Source organism: Anopheles darlingi, chromosome 2 (assembly GCF_943734745.1).
Source record: "Anopheles darlingi chromosome 2, idAnoDarlMG_H_01, whole genome shotgun sequence".
NCBI lineage: Eukaryota > Metazoa > Arthropoda > Insecta > Diptera > Culicidae > Anopheles > Anopheles darlingi.
The window spans coordinates 37136903-37159402 of NC_064874.1; the positions used below are offsets into that span (position 1 = coordinate 37136903).

A 22500-nucleotide genomic window follows, 5' to 3' on the forward strand; every position below is an offset into this window, starting at 1 on the left:
CGATGAATTTGATATTCTTAATCTAATTTGACCATTCTAAAGCCAACAGACCAGAGAACGATTGGTTTGTGCAAATCAAGGATGGGTCGGTTGATTCGTGATTTTGTATTACAACGGAGATTTGTCAAGTGGTTTAAGTTTTTGTGATTATTGTGATTAGAACAAAAATTGCGAAAATAATCAGATGCTAAAGTATAGGATTGCGCAGCCGACATTCAAGAAGGCTTCAATAGTTGAATGGCAGAACGAAGTTTGCGGGGTCAACTAGTAAAAGATAACCAAATGTTACCTAAAATAAAATATCCCTTTGGTATTGATGTAAACAATTCCCATACGAACGAATTCGTTTCAATAAAGTTACATTGGTTAAAGGACACAATTTCTCTACAGCAAAGACCGCGATTGATCTCCGGATTTTGTCAATTCAGTCATTCCCATCTCATTTTTGGGGGGCAAAAGCAAAGCATCTCATAAAGAAGCAATCAGCCAGAGATATGATCAGACGAACCACTGCACAATCCTCTTTCAACCCCCCTCCTTCGCCGTCGTCATATCAAGGCAGAACTGCGCCGCGGACTGCGGAATGATTGAGAGTTCCCTCGTTCCTCGCGTCAGCACCTGTGGCTATGAAAAGCTATGTTTTGCTGAAAATAAGCCAAATTTATGATGACTTTTACACACATACACCCCACACACACACACACACACGACGGATTTGATGGTGCTATCGATCCGCGAGCACGCTTCTGTCGTCGAAGAGATCGACGAAAGGACATCAAACTTCGCGGTCTACAACAACAACAACGACATCTTGGAAAATTCCCGGCAAATTCATCGAACGCCCCGGGAGGGGGCTGAGGGTATACATGTGGCCTGGCTGCCTGCCCCCCCCCCCCCCCCCCTGTCTTCCTCTTCTCCCCTGAACCATTTTCCGATGAAGGAGCGTTTCTCTCTCGCTGTCACTGACGAGTCTTGTCAGTTCGTCACCTGAAGACGACTCCAGGAACCCTACAGCGGCCCCATGGATACCACTGAAGACCGAATATCGAACGAACCGAAACCGAACACCATAAAACGGAATACCCATTGGACTATACTATACACTTCCTTCACCGCGTTCACGCGTTCCGATTGCGCTAGTGTGTGTCTTGTTCATAACCCCTTTTGCTGATTGAAAGGACGTCCCACGACCACCGTCGCGCCACCGCGTAGGATGATGACGGTTGGAGATTCCTCATTTTGAAATATGCGGAAAAAATGCTGATGCAAGACAGCAGCAGCAGCAGCAGCATTGGGTAGTAAGAGGAATGGCATTTGACGAGGAATGCGCCTCCCATCGGTCGCTCGGTCGGTCGGTCGGTGTGCAACTTCCTTCCGTCAATCATTTGAAGGAAAGCTACAACAAAACAAGAAACGGAAGCAGCAACGGGAAAAGCGCAGGAAAATCAATATCCGTCACGTCTCGTGTGTGTGAAGAGTAGCAAAATTGGAGACGGACGGAGCGCACATTGCACCGAAGGAAGGGCCCGCCTCTGCACCACCGTCAGGAATGGAGTCTTTGCCCTCGTGCATTCCACGTAAGGAGCATAACAGACCAGGGACAGGGACAGTAGGAAAAGGAGAAGGTTTAGTGTCGCTATGTCACTCCAATGTGAATGTTTTTGCTAACTGGCTGGTTAGGCCACCAGCTGCGAAAAGCTCCCGGTGCACCACCACCCCGGCATACGATAAACTTTCTCTCCCCTCTTCTCCTCTCGATCATGAATCGGCAAAGCACATTAACGAGTGTTCAGCGTGTGTTGATCTTTGCACGCGAAGCGCCTTTCCCTTCTCGGGAGGCAGAAGAGCATCGGAGAATGACAGCAGCAAAATTGGATTCGATTAGGATTTTGTTTTCTTCGATCCCCCGCCACTCGTGTCGTTGTGACGCTCAACATCTTCCCGCCCTTCAACATAAAACCGGTCGTAATTTGATCTTGATTTCGTGAAGCAAAACACGTGAAAGGATAATTTTCGCTAGCCAAAATCATTTTCTTCCTCCCCGACGTGGTCATATGTAGCCGTCGCAGCGCCGCACAAATTGGAATTTTATTTTCGAAAAAACAAAACACATTTCTTCATCTCCCACTTCAAATACAACACAACAGTGCAACCATTTTGCAGCATGCACAGACCGGAGAACACACACACACACACACAGTGTAGCATGAAAAACGAGAAAAAGCTCAAGAAGAAGCACATTAGTTGCCCATTCAACGACCAAGCAGCAGCAGCAGCAGCAGCAGCAGAACAGCTTATCGGTCATTTTGCAAAACAATTATCCTTCCTTAGCATCTCTCGTCAGCAACGACGATGCTAATGTGTGTGTGGAGAGGAGACACGACGAAGGACTACACATTTTCGCATCGTTGACCCCCCACACAGTACAGTGTGGTGGCGATCCACTCGAGCGAAAAAAAAAATCCATCGCGTCATCGTCGTGGCCGTCGTCCTTTTCTTGTGTGTTCAAGAGGCAGCATAAGTGCTCGAACAGAAAGCGATCTATTTCTCCCTACAATTGCGCTTCTCCGTCCCCCTCCCCGGACAACATCTCCTCGACACATTCACGAAATGCTCTCGAAAGATCAGAGCTTTGTTGTTCGCTCTGCGTGCGTGCGTTACTGGCGCAATCAATTTTGCTAACGACCACACCATAATCCAGAGCCCGCGCGCGCTCGGCGGCCAATGCCAGCCAGCAGCACGGAGTGACTCCCGTCTGTGACTGGAAGGACAGACGAACGGACGGACGGGGTATGCTTCTTCCTTCTTCTCTTCGTAAAGCTCCTCTGCGTTGAAAGCCACAAAACGAACAGGATCACCACCGACTGCGTGAATATCTTCTCACACATGAATTAAGTCGAATGGAATGCCAGCACAGAGCACGCTGCCGAATGGATTGTGTTGTGTGGAAAGCCCGACATTAACATGTTATCAGCTGGCACACGATAATCGCTCTCTTCCCCCACCACAACCCAACACAACCAGGGGTGATGGTGTTCTGCCTTCACTATCTTAGATGCCCTGAGATGTATGGGAATGCCAGGCGACGTGTGCTTACACACAATACATCCTCTAAAAGCATGCTGTGTAAATGGAGAAAAGAGAGAAAGAGAGGGAGCAAAGTATAGCAACGTGCCCATAAAAATTCTTATTTTCTTCACCATCCAAGACAGCTGAATAATACGGTGGCGTCCGAATGCTCTCTTCGGTGAAACGTCACATCAAGAATGCCGCCGGCGCACATCAACTTACACGCAACACAACCATGAACACACACACGTCAAATGGTCTGTTTTTCATTCACCAATAACACGTGCAAATCACCAGACGGCAGGCAGCAAGCAAACCACAGCATAAAAAATGGGAGGAAAAAATAGAAAGAAAATCTTCGGCAAAGTTCACCACGGAACACACAAGACACTCGTCACTCTCGCGCCCATGCAGAGCAAAACCTGCACCACCTTCAGAAGGCTTTCTCGATTGCTTGTGGTGGTGGTGGTGGTGGTGTCTGCGCATTCGCGAGCTTCTTCCCCAACAGAGTGCGGAAGGAAAAACTGATGGCAAAACGTGGAAAACTCTTGGCGTAGGCCTATCACCATCTTGCTCTCTTGCTCTCTCTCTCTCTCGACAGTCTTTATGGGGGTTGCTCTCGCAGACGCTTTTCCTGACCTTGATATGATGTCGTCGCCGGCCACCACACCAGTCGGCAAAAGGTTCGTGTAATCCAACCATTACCGGCCGACCGACCACGGACGGAACGGGCCTCCTTTTTTCCCGTCGAAAGGACGACCTCGTCGCTCATCGAGGACCAAAGTTCAACTGTTTCAGCATCATTTCCTGCCCATGGCTACTTGGAGCCACCAGTGGCGCCTCCATTTAGGCTTTCTCTCGCTCTCTCGCTCTCTCTGTCTCTCAGCATTAGTAGAAGTAGTAAAAGAAGAAGCAGAGGCGAGTTTTCTCACAAAATAGGCCCACCGCGCTACACGTGGGTAGGAGGCTTGAACCTGAGGCCTGCAACAGCTGAGCGGCGTTCGAGGCCTAACACACGCACACAAGAGCAGAGAGAGGAAGCAAACGATGATGGTGACATGTTTTACACGATTTTTACGATCGATATTATTAAAGCGGAAGTACCACGGTTCTGAAGGCGGCGGCGTGCTCCGATAGGCCACCAGACTCCGACGACCACACGACCTCTCCTCCTGTGGTCTGAATTAATTGGAAGAAAAAAGGCATTACTTGGTAACGAGATCGTGCGTCGTCGTCTCGAAGACAGACAGTTAACCCACGCACAATTCGTTAAAGTGAATTGAATTTTAAAAGGAAGTTGCTTGGCGCCCAACCCACCATCATCTCATGTTGAGTGTTAATAGGGGCCTTCTCCTTCTCCTTCCATCTTTTCGCGAAGGTGATTGGTGGTTAAGCGGTTTAAAATTAATTAATAATACCCGCTCTGCTATCGTTAAGGTGGTTTATGATTATTCATAAAATTTCACTCAAACATAACGAGAGAACATACCAGCCACCTCCACCACCACATCATCTCTCTCTCAGCGGTCTAAGCTCGCTTAACACTCAACTTCAACACTCGCTGCTGCTTTGAGCCCCAAAAAACGTTGCACACAAAGAACAAGGATCCGGGGCATCACACAATGTGTGCTCGTGGAGCAAGTGGAAGGAAATGAAACAAAGTTTTTCCAACCATTCTCTCGCATGGGTGGTGGTGGTGTGAAAGAAAGAAGTGTTTCGTATGCACCACACATTATGAATAATTAATCAGTTCTGTGATTTTATGCTTTCGTGCTTCTGACCCCCCACATCTACAGAGGGAGAGTCAAAAACCTGCCACAAAAAGTACACATGCAGACACACACAAATCTATTGAAAAAAGCTGGAAATCCCCGAACACATGGTGCACCGGGAGAAGAACAGTGTACTGTTGTTGGCCAGAGTCAAATGTAAACGCCTTGCACAGTGCTAGCAGAGTAGCAAGAACCGTAGAAGTGATTTACTCCATTCTACATGGTATATGGTATTCCAGCTGTGCATACGAATTCAAAGCAGTCGGATTTAAGTTCAATGCTACCCGCCCTCTGCTGCACTTGGGGGGGAACGCGCGGCGTTGTATGCTACACGTGGTGAATAATTCAAACAATCATCCTGGAGGCACACCTAACCAACCTGTTGACGATTCCCGGACATCTATTGCGACTACCACACCACAGTTGAGTTAGTCTTTCGAGAGGAATGGACCATCTCTTCCCCCTCAAGAATGTTAATTCATCGCGCAAAAGCAAATCCATCGAATTAAACTGTGCGCTCGTATCGATTTCGCTATTGATATCGAAAGCAAACCGGGATGGACACATCCCGCAAAGTGTGTGCCTTCGGACTCGATTTCTACGAGGAGCTACCCCAAAATACCGGCTATAACAGGAAGAGCAGCAACGTTTCGGTCTTGCTTCTCTCCCTTGACTAATGGATTTGCATATTTTATCATCGGCGATGTCCGCCCGAAAGTTCCTTTTAGTCCAATAAGGCCGGACGGCGGACCAAATAGAAGAAAAGTAAAACCGTCCACAGACCAGAGATCAAAATGGATCACCTCCCTCTGTGTAATCGCTCCTCCTCAAGAGTCAGCTAGATTCTTTGAATCCTACATAGGGAAATTCCGCTGGACCAGGAACCCTCCAGGAATAGAGAAAGAGAGACTCGGGGATGCCTACAGCACCACACTGTACCCTGCACCACACTTTTGTTTTATTTCTATTTATCCCACAAAATTCCCACGCTAACGGTAGTGGTGGCCTTCTCAGAGATGCACGGAATCCCATTAGAATACGGCATACGACGACAAATGGACATTTAAAGGCAGAACTTCAGCCCGGGACGAAGGGAACGAAAGGTCAAGACGAAATGTCACTGACATGCCGCCGTCGTCGTCGTCGTTCCGGTGGAGCGACCTCAAGAGACCTTGAGGGTATATATACTTTACCCCAGGATTCGTTTTGGGAGGTGAATTATTCAGTCCGAACTTATTCCGCTATCAGTGCCGTCGACCGTCAACGAGAGACGAAAGGGAAACTCCAGCAACTCGCGGATACGACATCCCCTCTCCCTTCCACTACACACAACACTCTTCCTCTGACAGACGGCGACCACCGAAAAGAGGGATTTAAAAATGGCGCACGGAACCGACGAAAAGTCAGCACTACCTCCGCCCCGCCCCGGAGAGCATGTGATTGACGAAGGTTAGAACGGTCGCTTCTCCTCCCGGAAATCCAGACACTTCCATCCAGACCGTCTGACGACGATTGCGTGGAGGAAGCTCCCCGTCTGTTTGCTTATTCTTCGCTTATCAACACGTAGCCCCCGCCGCACCTCAGCACAGCACAGCATGCGCGCGACGGATGGAAGGGAGGCCGAAATTTAATTCAATTAAAAATGCAACGAAAACGACCGCAACGTGCGCCAGATGAAGGCGCACAACAACAGGCCGAAGAACTGTTTTTTTTTTGTTCGTTGGAGTTTTGTGTCCACGTCCGTGTGTCTCTCGAGAAGTGGAATCAAATCTAAATCCGTCCATAGCTGAAACGTTTAAAACCCCAGTCCCAATCGACACACGCACGGCGGCGGCTTGTGGTGTATGGCGCTTTTAGCATCCTTATGTAATTCAAATGAGCGAGTGTCGTCTCTGGAATGCTAAAGTTGAATGTACGCGCCGCCGCCCGGAGCACAGACCAACTCTGAAAGGAAGCAGCAGCAGATCAGCAGCCAACCAGCACGCCAGCCAAGGCATCAATCCACACGGAACACATATGCAAAAGGGATGTGCGTTAGTGTGGACATTGTCTTAGATGCAAAATCGAATTGGAAAGCGTGTGCTCCCCCCCGATGGCCTCCGGACGGTTTAATGACCGATTCGAGAGCGTGTAGTTGCGACTTTTCTGCGGCGCAATGGAATTGTTGGGTTGAGATTAGATATGAGGAACAGGAGGGAAAAAATACGCTTATAAGTGAATTTTGTGCACACGATAGATTCTTGAGGTCTATAATATTCTACTTTCCGGCCACCACCACCACATTACAAAACAGTCGGAAATGTATGTCAAAGATGTGCAATCGCAAATACACACACCCCACACAATACAGAATGTCATAACATATCTTATCATGCTACTTCTTGGTCGCGAAGCAGTCATTCGCGCCTAAGGGTCATCGTCAATGGATTCGCGCGTTTGGCGGTGGACTACTGCCAGGGCTTGGGGCTTATCAAAAGCGTTCCACTCCCTCCCTTCCTTCCTCTCTGCCTCAGTGATGATGCAATAGCCTCGGGGAGAAGCCATTATCATGTGACTCACAACAATAACAGTCTCATGCGGCCTTTCTGGCCCCCAACTTGCTGTTTCTCAGCGCTTATCACACGAAAGCGGAGATGTTCACTCTTTTGCACACCAACGATTACGGGGGTGCAACTGCACGAAAGAGTAGCAACCAGCAGCGCGGCCAGGCCAGCCACGCTTTCGAATTTGGCAATCCGGCAAATGTGGTGCACAGCACACAGGGTTCAAAAGTAAGGTTATCGCTTGCACTGACAACCGCATGAAACGCAGCATCCTGCTGCTGTACGGTGACGACTTTGTTTGCTACTAATTTCGTCGGACACGAGGCCTGCGGTGATTTCCGGACTCCGGAAGCCTTGGAGGAAGAACTAGGGCATACACACATATCGCTCAGCGATTAAGCTTTTCGGTGTGTTTTGTTTACCGAGCAGCAACAAGTAGATTGTCGCTTATCAAAAGGAAGCATTATGCAAAACGCCGATCATTATCGCATAATGGTAATGGCATTCCGAACCAGCAACAGGCCATCGGATAAGCCTTCTCACGCTCGACAGATCAATCCACATCGGGTAAATTTGTGAAACAAATACGGCAGTCACGGCACACACACACACACACACACACACGATGTGAGCTGTCAAGTGCGACGCACGAGTCGTTCTCGTTACGTCAGTTTAATTACAAACAAACCCCAGGGTCGATGTGTTTAGAATCCAGCTAAACCTAAGCAGACTGGAAACACACACACAGCATCGCGCACACGAAGCAGGACTGTACACACAAGCGCCACGGCGTTATGGCCGCTTAGTAGGCTAATGTCCGACCTCGAACTACCTGTCAAAGCCGGCTATAGGAATGACGTTCTACACACTACGGAGTATGCATACCGAGCGGGTGGAGGTGGACAGCGGCGCCTTTTTACCGTATCGGGGGGGGAGGTTGTGTTCTAAGACAGATTAGTTTCTAGTGCACATCGACAGCAACCAGCACGACGACGATCGCAGTAAGCCCTGCTGAGTGTAGTTTGTGTTCAAGAGAGGCCTGAGGAGGAGGTGCTTTGCTCTGCCTTTTTTGCATATCAAATGAGATAATATTTCTATCCACTTCACATGCACACACCACTGCCCGGCCAACGATCTTGGGCCCTTTTCACGCTTTAGAACACAAACGACCGCCGATCGATCGATCGTCCGTCAGTTACCGCGCACGCCACCGATCCCTGCATTGCATCGATGCTGATTCCACCACGAATCATTTAGCAACGAGCACGAAGGTAGCCCCCTTCCCTCCCCGCTGCCGCTGTGCTGCGTGTCCCATTGTCGTGTCACAGGGAGTAGAAGGTCCTCAATCAAACCGCACAGATGGCGAAGAGCAGGTGGTGATGGTGGTGGTGGTGGTGGTGGTATGCCTTGACTTTTCCCGATCACCACCTAACTCTCCTGGCGTCTCTCTTCTCTTTTTATTCTAGCTAACTGTCACCACACACACACACACTCCAGGTACACACCACCGGCCTACTGTAACCAACCAACTCTCGATCTGCAGCAGCAGTATAGTGACAGCTATAATTCTACTTCGGTTACTTGGATCGTATCGCTGGCTGCTGGCTGCTTGTGACAAGAACAAACGTGAGATCGTTTATTTGTGGTCAGGTCAAGTATGGAATTACAAATCGAGACATTTTTTCCCCGCCATTTCTAGCTTATCGCGCGGTGATCAATACTGTAAACAAGAAAGAGAACCCTCAGCCTCAATAGGCCAGTTCATCATTATCGGGACACACAGTTGTAAGTAGAACGGGCATTCCCCTTACAGTGAGCTGTTCCAAGCTCCCTTATTCATAAATTTGCAACCAGATGCACTTCTCCGCCAGATCACCGACGACGACCCGAAGAGTTCAAAATGTGAGGAGACCTGGACGCAGCAGCAACTCGAATAGTGATGGTGTGTTTATTGATGATGGAGCACCAACCAGCGCCATATGCACAACGGTGCTGGAATGTGAACTCCGAACACACCCCGAGAGATGTCGCGTCCGGTCAGTCTGGTGGTGCGAACGCACCACACAACGAGGCGTAAAATGATTATCTCCTCCTCTCGTGGTCACTACTACCTCTCCGGTGGCGACCATGCATGCATGCACGCACTTAGCATCCTCTCGCCCAGACGAGCTTGCGACGACGCTGGGGCCATGTCATCCTAGGCACGATTTATGTAATAGCTTTGCAAAAGACTCCCATTCCCACACGCCGATCGGTCGGTCGGTCAGACCTGCGGTGCCGTTGTGCCCTTTTCTGACGTTTTCTAATGCAGTTTTACTGCCAGCTGACGACGACGACGACGATGATGACGATGACGGCCACACAACGGAGCAAACACGCGCATGCATGTAGCGGTAGCTGCTGCTGACCGAGATAGAGGAGGAGTAGTTGTGGCTGGCCTTTTGCGTGCGCCTTTACCTTGTAAGCGGCCAATGCCCCGCCGCTGCTGCTGCTATTGGCCACCCCCTGTGTGTGTGCATCGAGCACACGGGGGCACGGCACCCCTTCGGTGTAGGAGACACCGAAAGAGTGGAGGAGATAGCCAGAGCCAGAGCCAGAGCCAGCGCAAGTGCCAAAGACATTCGACAGTTCCCTTGAGAAAATGATTTTATTGACGACAGCACGCGCACGCTCACAGGATGCAGCAGCACCAAGTGAGGTGTGTGTGTGTAAGGAGAAGGAAGCACAGGTCCAGGAGGAGGTCCAAGAGGTCGCTCACGGGTTGAATGCATTTTTCTAATAAATTTCATTCTATTACAGCCGCTGGTGGGACCGACCGCCGATCGAGTGCAGCACCTCGAGAGCAGAAATGGGAGGGAGGTTAAGTGCAGGCACCCACAACTCTTCTGCTGACTCACCTCTGCACCGATGCACACACACACACACATGCGCATGCACACACAGAAGCTCATGCGCGGTAATTAATTAACTATTAGCAGTAATTGTTAATGGCGCGAGCGAGAGCCACGCGAAAGTGTGCGCGGCGACCAGTTTAACTAGGAGAAGTGCAAATTATTCCCCCAAGACGGGACTTCCCGTTGTCCGCCTCCATTGTATACGTAAGTCCTTATAGAGAATGAACAGGAGGGTATTAGCTGCGCACAATTATCATTCGAGCCCCTTTCCTGGGGGGGGATTTTGTCCTGAAACGGATGTCGGACCATATACACAACACAAGAGTGTGGCCAAAAATCGAGTATTATTTGCTACCTTGTCTTGTGTTGCTCGAGAGAGGCCAATGCACCTTACCTTTTTGCTGTGTGTTTGCCGATTTGCGTAATTCTCGCGTCTCTCCGACCGGATGTGCTAGAGAGCGCAACCAGACGCAACATATGACACCAGCTGTCAATCGAAGATCAACCTCAACTGCTGCTGTTGCTGCTGCTGTTGCCCTGTCGGAGTGGTACTCGAGAAAAAAGCAATCAACACCTTCTCACGACAACCGACAACCAACCGTTGCGACGACTAGGGAAGGGGGGACCACCGGAGAGGTGTGTTTGACGTCTCCAGCGGGTGGGGGTCGAAGACAAATTGAAGATCCGCAGCACGAGGACGACGCGGCTCCGTGGCACACATTTGTCTTAACACACCCGTCGCCGCTGGAGCTCCTTCCTCTTGACAAAACTCGACGTTGTCGTCGCCGGTGCGCATTACTGCATGGCCGGTGCTCGCAGGTGGTATGAGCCGAGGGTTGGAGGTGGCCAAGACACGGTGATGTCATCATTAAGCGCGCGATGGCACATTTTTCGCATCACTCGGCATCGATGGTTTTAAAAAGCCCCGCTCGCCTGGACCACGAGACCGACAGAGCTCCAAGGGCTTTTTTTTGCCAAAACCGTGATGAGGAGATGATGTGATTATGGTCGTTAAGGTGTGTGGTGTGTGGTGGGGTGGGAATTGAAATTGAATCATAAAATTGGAAAGTTGAACATAATTTCTCGTCCTATAACGAGCGGGAGAGGGCTGGCTGTTAACACTAAGAAGAGCTGCGAATGAATGAATCTTTGGAAGTGTGTCTGTGTGACTATGCGAGACATGGGGGGCGCGCGCATTGATCATTGATTTAAGAGAGCGGTAACGATGGATTAATTGCACCGAAGGAAGTTGGATCGATGGGCAGCAGATGGGACTGAGAGAGAATATGTTGGGCGCGCGGCGTTCAGGCAACCATCATTCAAGTAGCGCCATAAAAGTGTTGAGCGAACGAAATGCAAACACAGCACACACACGGCAACAAGCACCATCATCTTATCTTCTCGCCGCCGCTCAGCTGAAGAGACACGGCAGCGGTTGTAGGATATATCACTTCACTCCACCGAGGAGGGAACAGATGGAGATCGATGCGATCGCGATCGATCGGTGCGTTCGACGCGACGACGACGACTCCGCCGAGAGAAATCAAACAAAATGCAACCCAAACGAACGTATCAAGTCCGGCAAAAAATCCGGCAATAAAACAGTAGAGGCGACGACGACGGTTCTGGAAGTCGAGTCCACCAAAAAAGGTAAAATTTGGACAAAGAATATTACAAAAAAAAGCTATGATGCAGAGAGATCACCAGAGTGTGGTGGTATTGAGAAGTGGATCGAGTCGAGACTTCATCTTCTTCTCCGAAACTCTCTGCTGCTACTGCTGCTGGTGCTGTTGGAGGACGGTTTGTCGGGTGGATTATAAACAAATAAATAAATAAATATAAAACCCATAAAATGCCACAACAGCGGTCTCGAACTCGCGTTAGAAGAGTCTGCAGATCCAGTAATGGCCCCGCGCTTCGTGATTGCGACAGTAGTGAGTATGCGCGCGGCGCGCAACACAAATAAATCGTCATCGTGTGTGCAGCAGCAGCATGTGCGACGAGGGACACAACACTAAGTAATCAGCTGTTTTCTTCGCTTTTATTTTGCAAATCGGAAATCCACGTTAATGATGCTGCTGCTGCTCGTGGCGCATGAGGCCGCCGACAAAGGCAAGAGAGGAACAACCCCAAAAAAAACCCCGACGGCTCGAAGGAACTCTCTCGAGGGTAATGGCCTCTGGAGCATCGTATTAGACCGGCGACGGAGTCTCTCTCTCTGTTTCTCTCTGTTTCTCTCTCGGGCTCTCTCTCTGACTCTCTCTTTCTTCCTTGGCGACGCTGTTTAAAAGGAGGCAAATCTAATTCGAAACCGAAGCAACACCCAAGCAAGTCATTAACCAGCGATGACTGTCCGGAATGTGTAGCGCCGCCGCCAGTCGTACCACATACACCAGCGGTCCCCCCCACAAGGAGCAACCGACGACGGCCAAGGAGTGCCGTACCGGAAGAGAGCTCAGCGGTGGCTGTTGTACAGAGGAATGCGAAAGGAACGCGACGGAGGTCTGATTGCGTCTGGTGGTGGTGGTGGTGGTAACGATCATCAATCATGTGCGAACGATACACTCTGACCTCAGCAGCACGTCCTCTTTTTCGGCGCGTTCGTTTAACTGCTCTCCTTGAGTACACACTGCTGGCTCCTGGTATATTGTGCCACAAAAATCGATCCTTGACGCAGACTCTCTCCTCTTGGTGGCTATTTTAGGGCCTTATAAAAGCCCTGAATTGCTTCAAATTCGAACGGGAATAATGGTCCTTTTTGGTCCGAACTAATTCAACCCCTAAATTCCAAGCAGCAGCAGCAATGTATCATGGATTTTTATGGTTTTTGTTTTGATGTTTGATGAACGACAGAAGAAGAAGGATCACGGAGAACGCGGCAGTCGTCGTCATCACCGCCATCAGGGGGGCTCATCAAGTGAAAGAGCAAAGAAAGCGACAAATGAAGTCGAATTACTTCATCAGTGCTAATTAAGACGACCACCAAACAACAGCAGCAGCAGACCCCCAGGATCACCAGAGAGCAAAAGGAACAACAGTGCAAACAACAAACGGTCCCAAAAGTTTATCCTCCTCTTAATACACTCGCGCACACAAGAACCACATGTAGAGGAGAGGGAGCTCCATCATGTTCATCATCATCATCAAAACGACACAATATGCAACTGGCGATGCATCGAGAAAGGAACTTGAAGAAAGTGAGTAGTGAGTGTGTGGCATATGCCATTCATCAACACGCCAAAAAAACCCTCTGCCTCTCTCCTCAAGAGTGCGGATGGCCAGGGTGGAGACCGTCATAACCGCCCATTCCTCACCCTCGGGGCCACAAGTTTGCAAACAATCCATCATACACAATATCGCGAAGAGGATGCAGAAAACGGCGACCAGGCGGCCAGCGACTCGGCGGCCAACCAACCTTATGCGTGTGTGTGTGTGTGTGTCTTTTGCAAATATTTAAAAACGAAAAATGACACAACTGCGCAACACCGACGACAATCTGCACGGCGCGCTGCAGCTGCACCAAGGAAGGAAAAGCCAACGTGCGCGTCGTCTTCGTTCTGTCATTCGTCGGCGGGCCTCAAGCGGGCCTCAAGCGGGCATTTGCTTTTACACTCCCTCTCTCCTCTCACCTTGCACGACGGCGGCCCCGGAACCTTGTGTGATACTCCTCTGGCCCCTCTGGAGTCCACGAGGGTTCGCGGTGCGTCCCCCTGCTCGTCGTTCATATTATTTTAAGTTTTCAGCGGCAACCCTCTCCACTTGAAGGGCGGCGGCCACCCTACGAGCCTTTGGTTTACACTTTTTGGAGTTTCTTTTTCGTTTCACTTTTTTTTTTGTTATTTGCCGGCCAGCCGACCGCCCACCCCAATATGCCAGCTTTCATTCACATTCTTCGCGTACTTTATTGTACAAACAAATGAACGCCACCCAAATGCATCATATTTTAATAACAATGCACACTTCAGGCGCACACACACGGGCACGGGGGCACAAGAGGCACAACGCAAAGCCTCTGTTTCTCCTTTTCCACACGCCAGGACACTCCGAGAGAGAGTGGCTCGATCGCATGTTGCATATGCAATTTCCAAAGAGCCACAGCCGCCGCCTCCATCATCACCGGCGTCGTCGTCGTCGTCATCGTCATCGTTGGCGGCGTTGTTGTCGCTGTCGTCTGGCTGACTAACCAACCACCAGCCCCCGTCCCTCTTCCTGTTCCTCTTCTACTTCTGCTTGCTTTTGCTATCACCAACCAGCACTCCTCCTTGGTTCCCTTGACAGGCCGCCAACGATACATACCCAAAACGCAGCCCAAAAAAGAACCTCTTCACCGAACGTACGGTAGAAAAGGGCTGGCTGGTGATGACTGGGTGGTGGTTGAGCTCAGAGAAATGAGTTTGGTTGAAAACCAATGCCTACAACAGGACCCAATGGTGGTCGTCGCCTTGGTGGTGGCCTAGACTGAAAACGAATCGAAAAACGACGAAATATCACACACAAACTGGCCATTCAGTCATTCTTATCCGTTTGTGTTGTGTGCGGTGTGCGGATTCGCTCTGTGTGGGGAGTAATAATAACAACTGCTGCTGCTGTCATTGCCTGTAACTCATACGATCTCCTTTAGTCCTCTAGTCCTGGAGTAACCAAGGTCCTGGGGTATGTGACAAGATGGAGAGCATCTCTTGCTCCCTCCTTTTGGTGTTCCCTTTCGTTGCACATCATCTCGTTTAGTCTCACAAAGTGGCCTGTCAGTGGCACACACATACACACACCCGGAGGCCCCTCCGGACTGGACACCACATCAAATAACTAAATGGATCCCCTCCCCAAAAAAAAAGACGTCAAAAAAGTCACTGAAATGAGGTTAACTTAACTAACTTCACAAAAAGATAGTATTAAACAAAAAATAAACAAAAGAAATTGAAAAAAACAACACAAATCTGAATAAGAAAGCTATAACGCGACAACCGAAAAAAGAATCATAAAAGTGAAAATCTCTTTTACGATTGGCCTATATCGAATCGAAAACGCAAAATTTAAAACCTGATATGGGACCACCACAACCGGACACAAAGGGACACGGTTGCGGGTGAGTGGTGCAGAAATGCATCCCAGCATAAATCATTCATCGAAAAAGCAATAAAGCACACACAGACACACACAGTAACAGAAAAAAAAATGCGGCCACATTTTACGAGGAGCATTGACCGCAAAAAATGAAAAACAGATCCATTTGGCGAAGCAACATTGTAGCATCATCGCCAGCCAGCCAGCCAGCAGAGGTTCAGGGTTGCTTAAATAAAGCTTATAGGAAATCAAAAGATACTGTGTCAGTCTCCTCCTTTGCGGTTCCGAACACCCGAAACACCAAGATCAATGCCAAACAATGAAGGGGGGCTGCTTTTTGTGGAGTGATCAATGGACGATGATCGAGATGACCACACCAAACACACACCGTCGCTTCCTCGCAGCAACACAACAGTTGGTCCTTCTTCTTTGTACAACCTTTCGATAAGTGCTTTTCGGGGGGAACTCTTGAATATGACCGATGAATGTGTGGCCCCAAAAAACTGCAACGACGTCGCCGCTGCCGCTGCCGCCGACGCCGCGTAAGAAATGAATATTTATTCCTCTCATCCGCAACCCATAGAACACCAGAGACCCACGGGGCTCAGGGCCCACATTCACACAAGAAGAAGAAGTGGCGCTTGTAGGGTTTCCCCTCCTCTCGCGCCACTAACCATCTTTCTCTTAATGCCTTTTCCTTCATCGCTTTCCGCCTCTCTCTTCTCTGCACCCCGCTGCTGCTTTACTTTGCTCGCGCTGAGGATCATACATTGTAATTTATATGTCGAACCGAAACGCATTTCGTAGATTGCTGCTTGACAGACTTACTAACCGACCGACCGACCGCCCCGAGACTGTGCTCTTGGTGGTGGGCTGGTTGACTGACTGACTGACTGACTAACTGACTGGTGGCGCAGACAAATGAAAATACGTCAACGAGCAGCGGCGAGTGTTGTTGCTGCAGTTACTGCAGGACAGAAAACGAGGAAAAAGGGCTTGGGTTGAGGGGTAGGCGCGACAGCACCGTTTTCAAGATGAACGAAAGGAGTAAGAGATGAGGAGCGCGGTGGTGCACGAGCGAAAACCACCAAACGAATCCGTGGGCATATATGCAAAACGGCGTGCAGCAGCAGCAGCAGCAGCAGCACGGCAGTACTTTCGGTTCGGGGTTCGGGGCCAGTGCGCTTCTGTGGTCGCAGAGCAGAGTGTTTTAACTGCACATATTGCACATCGCACGGGGCTACATATCAGCTGCATACTCAATGAGTGTCGCGCCACCAACTGGAGTGGTACACAGTACACGACACGCACGCATGCTACATGCACGCGCGGCCCCAAAATTAACGCGACCACAAAAAACAGACGACCAAACATGGACCTCCTCAGTGTGTTTGTGTGTCTGGCATGCAGCAATCCGCAAGAAACCCGCCGGTGAGGAAGAGAAGCGATAGGGGGCTTAAAATTTGATGAATGAAACGCAATCATCATCAGTCATGCTTTTTGGCAGTGGCCCGTGGAGTAGCGGTTAGTGTGTCCGGGGTTTGCGTTTCATTTTTCAAGTTTCATTCGCACATTGCACCACAGCCGTGCGGCGGGCGGGCGAGATATGTTTCATTATGCAACGCACGATACAATGGACAGCCCGCTCCGCTCTTCCTCCTTCTCTCTGTGTTCGAGGATATTTGCCGGTGGTTTGTCAAAAACTCGGGTCGTCGTGGCAACCATATGCGCGAGATGATGATACACCCGACATTGGTGGTAAAAGCAGCGGCCCTCTCTACATACATCTCCTCCGTTTCCATCGGCCGACGGCCCACAACAACAAGCCAGGACAAGCAGTTAAAGGTCCTCTCTTTATTGGCGAAAAGATCCCTAAAAGTAAAAAGAAACCAAATTAATGCCGCATGCACTCCGAAGCAGAAGCAGCAGCAGCCGCAGCATAACGAACGGCGAACGGAAATGCTGCTGTTGCGGTGAGAAAAGGTTCAGATGTCAACTGCACTCGCTGCCAAACGGGAACGAAACCGCAAACGATGTCGACAGCAACAACAACAGCAAGACTATTTTTATCCTCGAGATGCAATTCCGCGCCATGTATGCTCCTCCTGCTGAGGGGTGTGTGCGATATGCAGTTGCATTTTTCATATACTTGCCTCGCCTCGACTCAACATAAACTCGCTGAGAAGTAAAAAATAAAACCGATGCATGCTGCTGCCAGAGTTCATGGGAACTGGCCACCAAAGCCAAAAGATGAGCATCTTGTTTTCGCTTGTCCCAAAAAACATATGCTCTCCTCGCTTCCTCTCTCTCCTTTTCTCCTTCGTTGCCACCACATCTTCAGGCATCCTTTCCCGTGCGGTACGCAAAAGTTGAGAAATCGTTGTCTTGCCGCTGGGTGGGGCGGCGAAATGTCCTCGTCGTGCGACAGATAACATCCGTTACGAGCGCGAACGGTCGTCCCCCCTGCAGCAGAGCAAAGCATGCATGCAGCACCACGTTCGCAAGCTCATAAAATCAATCACAACTGCATCCGTTAGTGAAAGTTTGAGGCTTGGTTCCAACCCCGGAGCCGAACGAGGCCAGCATATAGTTCGTTCCTTCCTTCCGTCGTATCATTTCACTAAAAGCTTCCCCTAGCAGCAGCAGCAGTCGAGTCGTATCGTAAATGTTGATTGTCTTTCTCTCCATCTCCTGTGTCCGGTCGACCTGCTGCTCTACTAGAGCATTGGAGAAAGAAAGGGGAAGGGAGTACACCATTTGCCAAATTTCTATCCATATCACACACACGCGTTGACAACAACTGTGTGGAAACCATTCCCATTTTCCAAACAAAATTCAATTGGATGCAAAGCTCTGCTGCTTTGACTGCTCTCTCCTGCTGACGAACGGAATAAACGGAGACCAGAAACAACAACCGAAACGAAAGGGGGAGGGACAGAGCAGTGGTAAAATGAGATAGAAAGTTCACTGCCTCGATATGGGCATGCAAAACATACACCGACACACCATGAACTTCTGAGGAAAATTCCATTTCAAAACAGTAGAAACAGAGCGGAAATGTATGTTGGAAAAATACTCTTTCATCATCGGTGTCGGGACTCCCTCTCTCGCGATCTCTTTTATTACCAAATTCATGAAAACTTCGATACGAAGCACCCGAGAGACAGACGATGCAGCAGATGTGGACAGAGGAGGCCCCAATGTCTGTCAAACCATTCTAACTGCCGTTAGTGAAAACGGCTCCAGGGGAGCGTTTTTGTCAAGTTTTCCACTCCATTCGCTGGGAGCAGCAGCGCAAGGGACAGTCCGTATTGTCCAACTACTACACGCCCGATAAGTTTAGAATGATGTTGAGAAGTGGAGTAGTGATTCGTGTTCGTGAGTTGAGTGTGCTCTGCTCTGGACACGGTACTACTGTAGAGGAGTATCGGTTGGCTGTGTGAAAATGATAGTTCAATCCCACACCCTCGAGGATCATCCTCCAGGATTGAGCGCAAAGTATTTCCTTCTCCTTCTTTTCTGGTGTTACCAAAATTTGCATACCGACACGGGGCCCTCGTCAGAAGATCAGAGAAGTGAAAAATTTCCATTTCCTTCGAGAGGACGATGCAGGCGACGAATGCGCCCCAAGTCCTGTATACGGTGGTGATGGTGGTTTGGGGGCACACTTGAGGACTTCCTCTATCATCATAAGCAGACAGAAACAAGAAGCACAACGCATATACTCTGCAACACCCCATCAGGACACGGGCGATAGAGAGAGAGTTCAAATGGTCAAAAACATAAGACTAACTGCCCTCGGGACAAACTTTCCTGGATTATGCTTTGTGCTTCTCCTCGTCGGAGGAGCTGCTAAAGTTCTCTCTGTGCATCAACTACAGCGTTCACACTACAAGAACGGTGTGTCCGTGTGTTGTTCTAGGATCATATGGTCGTATGCGCTCGTTGACTCCTGGACTCAAAACTTGCTCTCAATTCAGTATAGTGTGTATGTGTGTGAAACCATCTTTCGTCGCTCATATCTGCAATCCCATAAAAAGTTATAGTATGTTTAAAAGTTCATTCACGAGATAGATCTCCTTCACACAGACTAATGTTAAAGGCTAGAGGAAGGAGGGGATAAAACAAACTTTCCAAAAACTGTGCTCATGATAAGCAAAAGAGGACAACACATATTCATGCTCCCTCCTTCCTCAAAAAGCAGTAAGTTGAGCTGGCGGGGGATCACGCAAACGACATTATTTAGGACCGCACTAATGTCATTCCTCGGTCTGATCATCTTTTGGGGTTGCACAGCTTCAGCTACCTCCCTTACCTACTACTACTACTGTCGCTCATCCTCGGGCCTCGGACCAGGCCACTCAGAAGCAGCAGCAGCAGCAACAACAAGCCACACCAGCGCCAGCCAGTCCCACACTCTCTCTCTCTTTGCAATCCTCTCTTTAGCTCGTCTTATGCAAAGGATGCGATTCCCGGGAAACGGGAGGCCACCAACAGATTGAAATTGATCCTCTGGCCTCCCTCAACCCCCCCACGAAATGGGTTATTTATTCAAAATGGCTTTTTAAAAACATTTTTTCGCCCATTCACCCGCCGCCACCGCCCACGGGATCAGGGGAATTTATTTTTATCGTCCGTCGTTTTCTCCACCATTTTCCACAGCTCCCTGGCCCACGCGTTCACTGCTTGTCTCAGGACCGCGCGCGTATGTCCAGTTGGATGCCAACATCCCAGGCGCTTTCATTCAATTTGGCCGCTCCGGAACGAAATCGAAACGATCGGTCGGTGGGTGGTGGTGTGTGGTAGTATCCGGGAAGGAAATGGTCTATGAAAACGCACCAATACACACACACTTATCAGTTGCTATTGGTTCTTTTCGCACATTCAACAAATGCATTAGAAGACGGCGGCCGGGCTGCTGCCGCCTGTCTGGCTTTGACGACGGTGATGGACGCCATATCCATGCAATGCACCGCTCCATCGTGCGAACAACAACGCAATGTTGTTGCGAAAAACGAAAATGGACACCGCTTTTCGCCTCTCTTCCTCGAAGAGCAATAAAAATTGTGAACAGAAAATGTCTTAACTACAAAACTTATTTTTAGACAGTGTCAGACTTGGGGAGTAGAATTGGTCTTCACCATGCTGGAACTCTTTTCCCCTCTCCAAATGGTCAAATTCACTTACGTTATAACGCGTGTCGTTTTAGTAAAGAGGACCTTTCATCTTTGTGTGAAACTATGAAACATACCTGCAAGAACAAGAAAGGAAAGAATGAAATATTAGTAAAACTGTGTCCATAAATAATCTAATCGAAACGAACGAATTACGCGAGATCGGGGCAATAAATTTGATGTCACTCCGGAAGCCCTGACCACCGAAGAATGATGAAATCCTTGATCAAACGCTTGGCGCACGTGACCGCAAGGATATCATCATCGGGTGCTGTGTATCATCATTACAGCAACACCGCCATCGACACCACTGATACCGAGATTATAAATCACAGATCGTCACCTCCAACCAGACAACACGAGTTCTCTCTTCTAGAGCGATGTGTGTTGTTCCCGATAATTGATTCTCTATTGAAAAAATTAACTTCCCAGTCACCCTTCTGCTTTCTTTTCTGTATTCTCCCTTTCCTAAGGGGTTAGTTGGTGTCCAACAGAACTACGCGATTGACCATCATATATCGTTGTATAACCCCCCGCAAAGCTATGGTACAACCCGGTTTTCCCATACCGCAATCTTTTCTCCGGTCAAACACGTGTGGCTACTATCAATCGGAACAGAAATTGTGGTCACGTACGAGCGGTGGGTGGAAAGGAAGTGAAACACTTTCCCCGGGAACGAAACACACTTCTACATCCTTTCGTTTCTCCTTACAAGCAACAATAATGGTGGTGATGATGATCGGTTGCGGCAGAAGATTCAACATTAAACAAAAGCACATCCAAGCACAAGAGGAGTTCATTCTTTTCTATTTATTTTTTTCGTCATTCGCGAAGGACATCCGCTTTGGTGACCGCGGCCACCAGCAGCAGCAGCAGCAGCACAGTATGGGTGCTGCAGTGTCACACACGACGCGACGCACCGGGAATGATTTACCGCAGTTTAGCAGCAACAGTGGAGGGTTACACACTTAGCCACACTTTCTCTCTACGAACAACAATCGACACGGTGTGCCGCATTCACACCAAGCAGGATCAGACAACACACACGCGGCCATTGGTGGATATTGTCCTTCTTCTCCTGTTGCTGGCTCTCGCTAAAACCGTAAATCAAGCGTCTTTGCGACACAGGGACGAACACAACAGCGCGCGGCGGGCCAAACTGTACCAAACTGTCCTCGAATAGTTACGTCCGTAGGACCGCATGATGGGAAACATCAGCACGATGATGCTGCTCCTGGGAGCCACCACACGATGGTTTCTCTCTCAAGAGTGTGTTTAAGATGTATTTCAATCGGTTACATTTGCTTCGCAAGTTGTCACATAAAACATTCATACAAAAGCGATTATTTACAAAGCAACAGGTGTTGGTTTGAATGTCGATCCAATTATTAGCCTCTATTATTACACATTGTATCATTGACTCTACAATTGAGACTTAATGATATAGTTTTACTAGATCCCTTGATCCTTATTAAGTTGCGTTTATAACTTCCAAGTTCGGTTGTCCTAGTACGAGCTCATCAGTGACTTAAAGCGAGAAAGTTCAATGGCATCAGCATACCTTCTGTGCCAATGATAACTGACCAGTCTTCTGACTGCGCGGCGTAACGTGGTCAATTTTTTGTGGTCAGCTCAGAATAGACACACCCGAATTGTTAGAGTGAGAGTAAAAGTGATGATCACGCAATTTTGTGGAACAAATCGGAGAGTTCAGCAATTCCGTTAACGTCTGCTGCCACAGCCAAATCACACACGAAAAACCGTCAGAAAATGAAAAATCAAAACAGCACCATCCCTCTGAAATGGCTTTACCAGAAAGAGAAGAAGTTTGGCTCACACAAAGGCACCTGGAATTGACGGGGCGCCGCCGCCAACCAATTTGGTCTTCTCGCTAAGGAAGAGCGAAGCGCCAGCGCCAGCGCGTCTAGCTTATTTGGAGTTCACAGAAGAAAAGTCTCATGTTTTCGTTTTCAGGGGAAGGAAT

General features: G+C 49.1%; 2 protein-coding genes across 2 annotated transcripts in view; both read right to left on the reverse strand.

Annotated features, from left to right (window-relative positions):
• Positions 1-22500, reverse strand: part of LOC125948543 (headcase protein) — a 114774-nt gene that overhangs the window by 32847 nt on the left and 59427 nt on the right. The window lies entirely within an intron of this gene.
• The window catches only part of LOC125948523 (uncharacterized), a 345242-nt gene continuing 337028 nt past the window's right edge, over positions 14287-22500 (reverse strand). Inside the window, exon 10 of the transcript XR_007468596.1 lies at positions 14287-14299. The gene's annotated coding sequence lies outside the window, so the exon portion shown is untranslated. The remainder of the gene's footprint in view (positions 14300-22500) is intronic.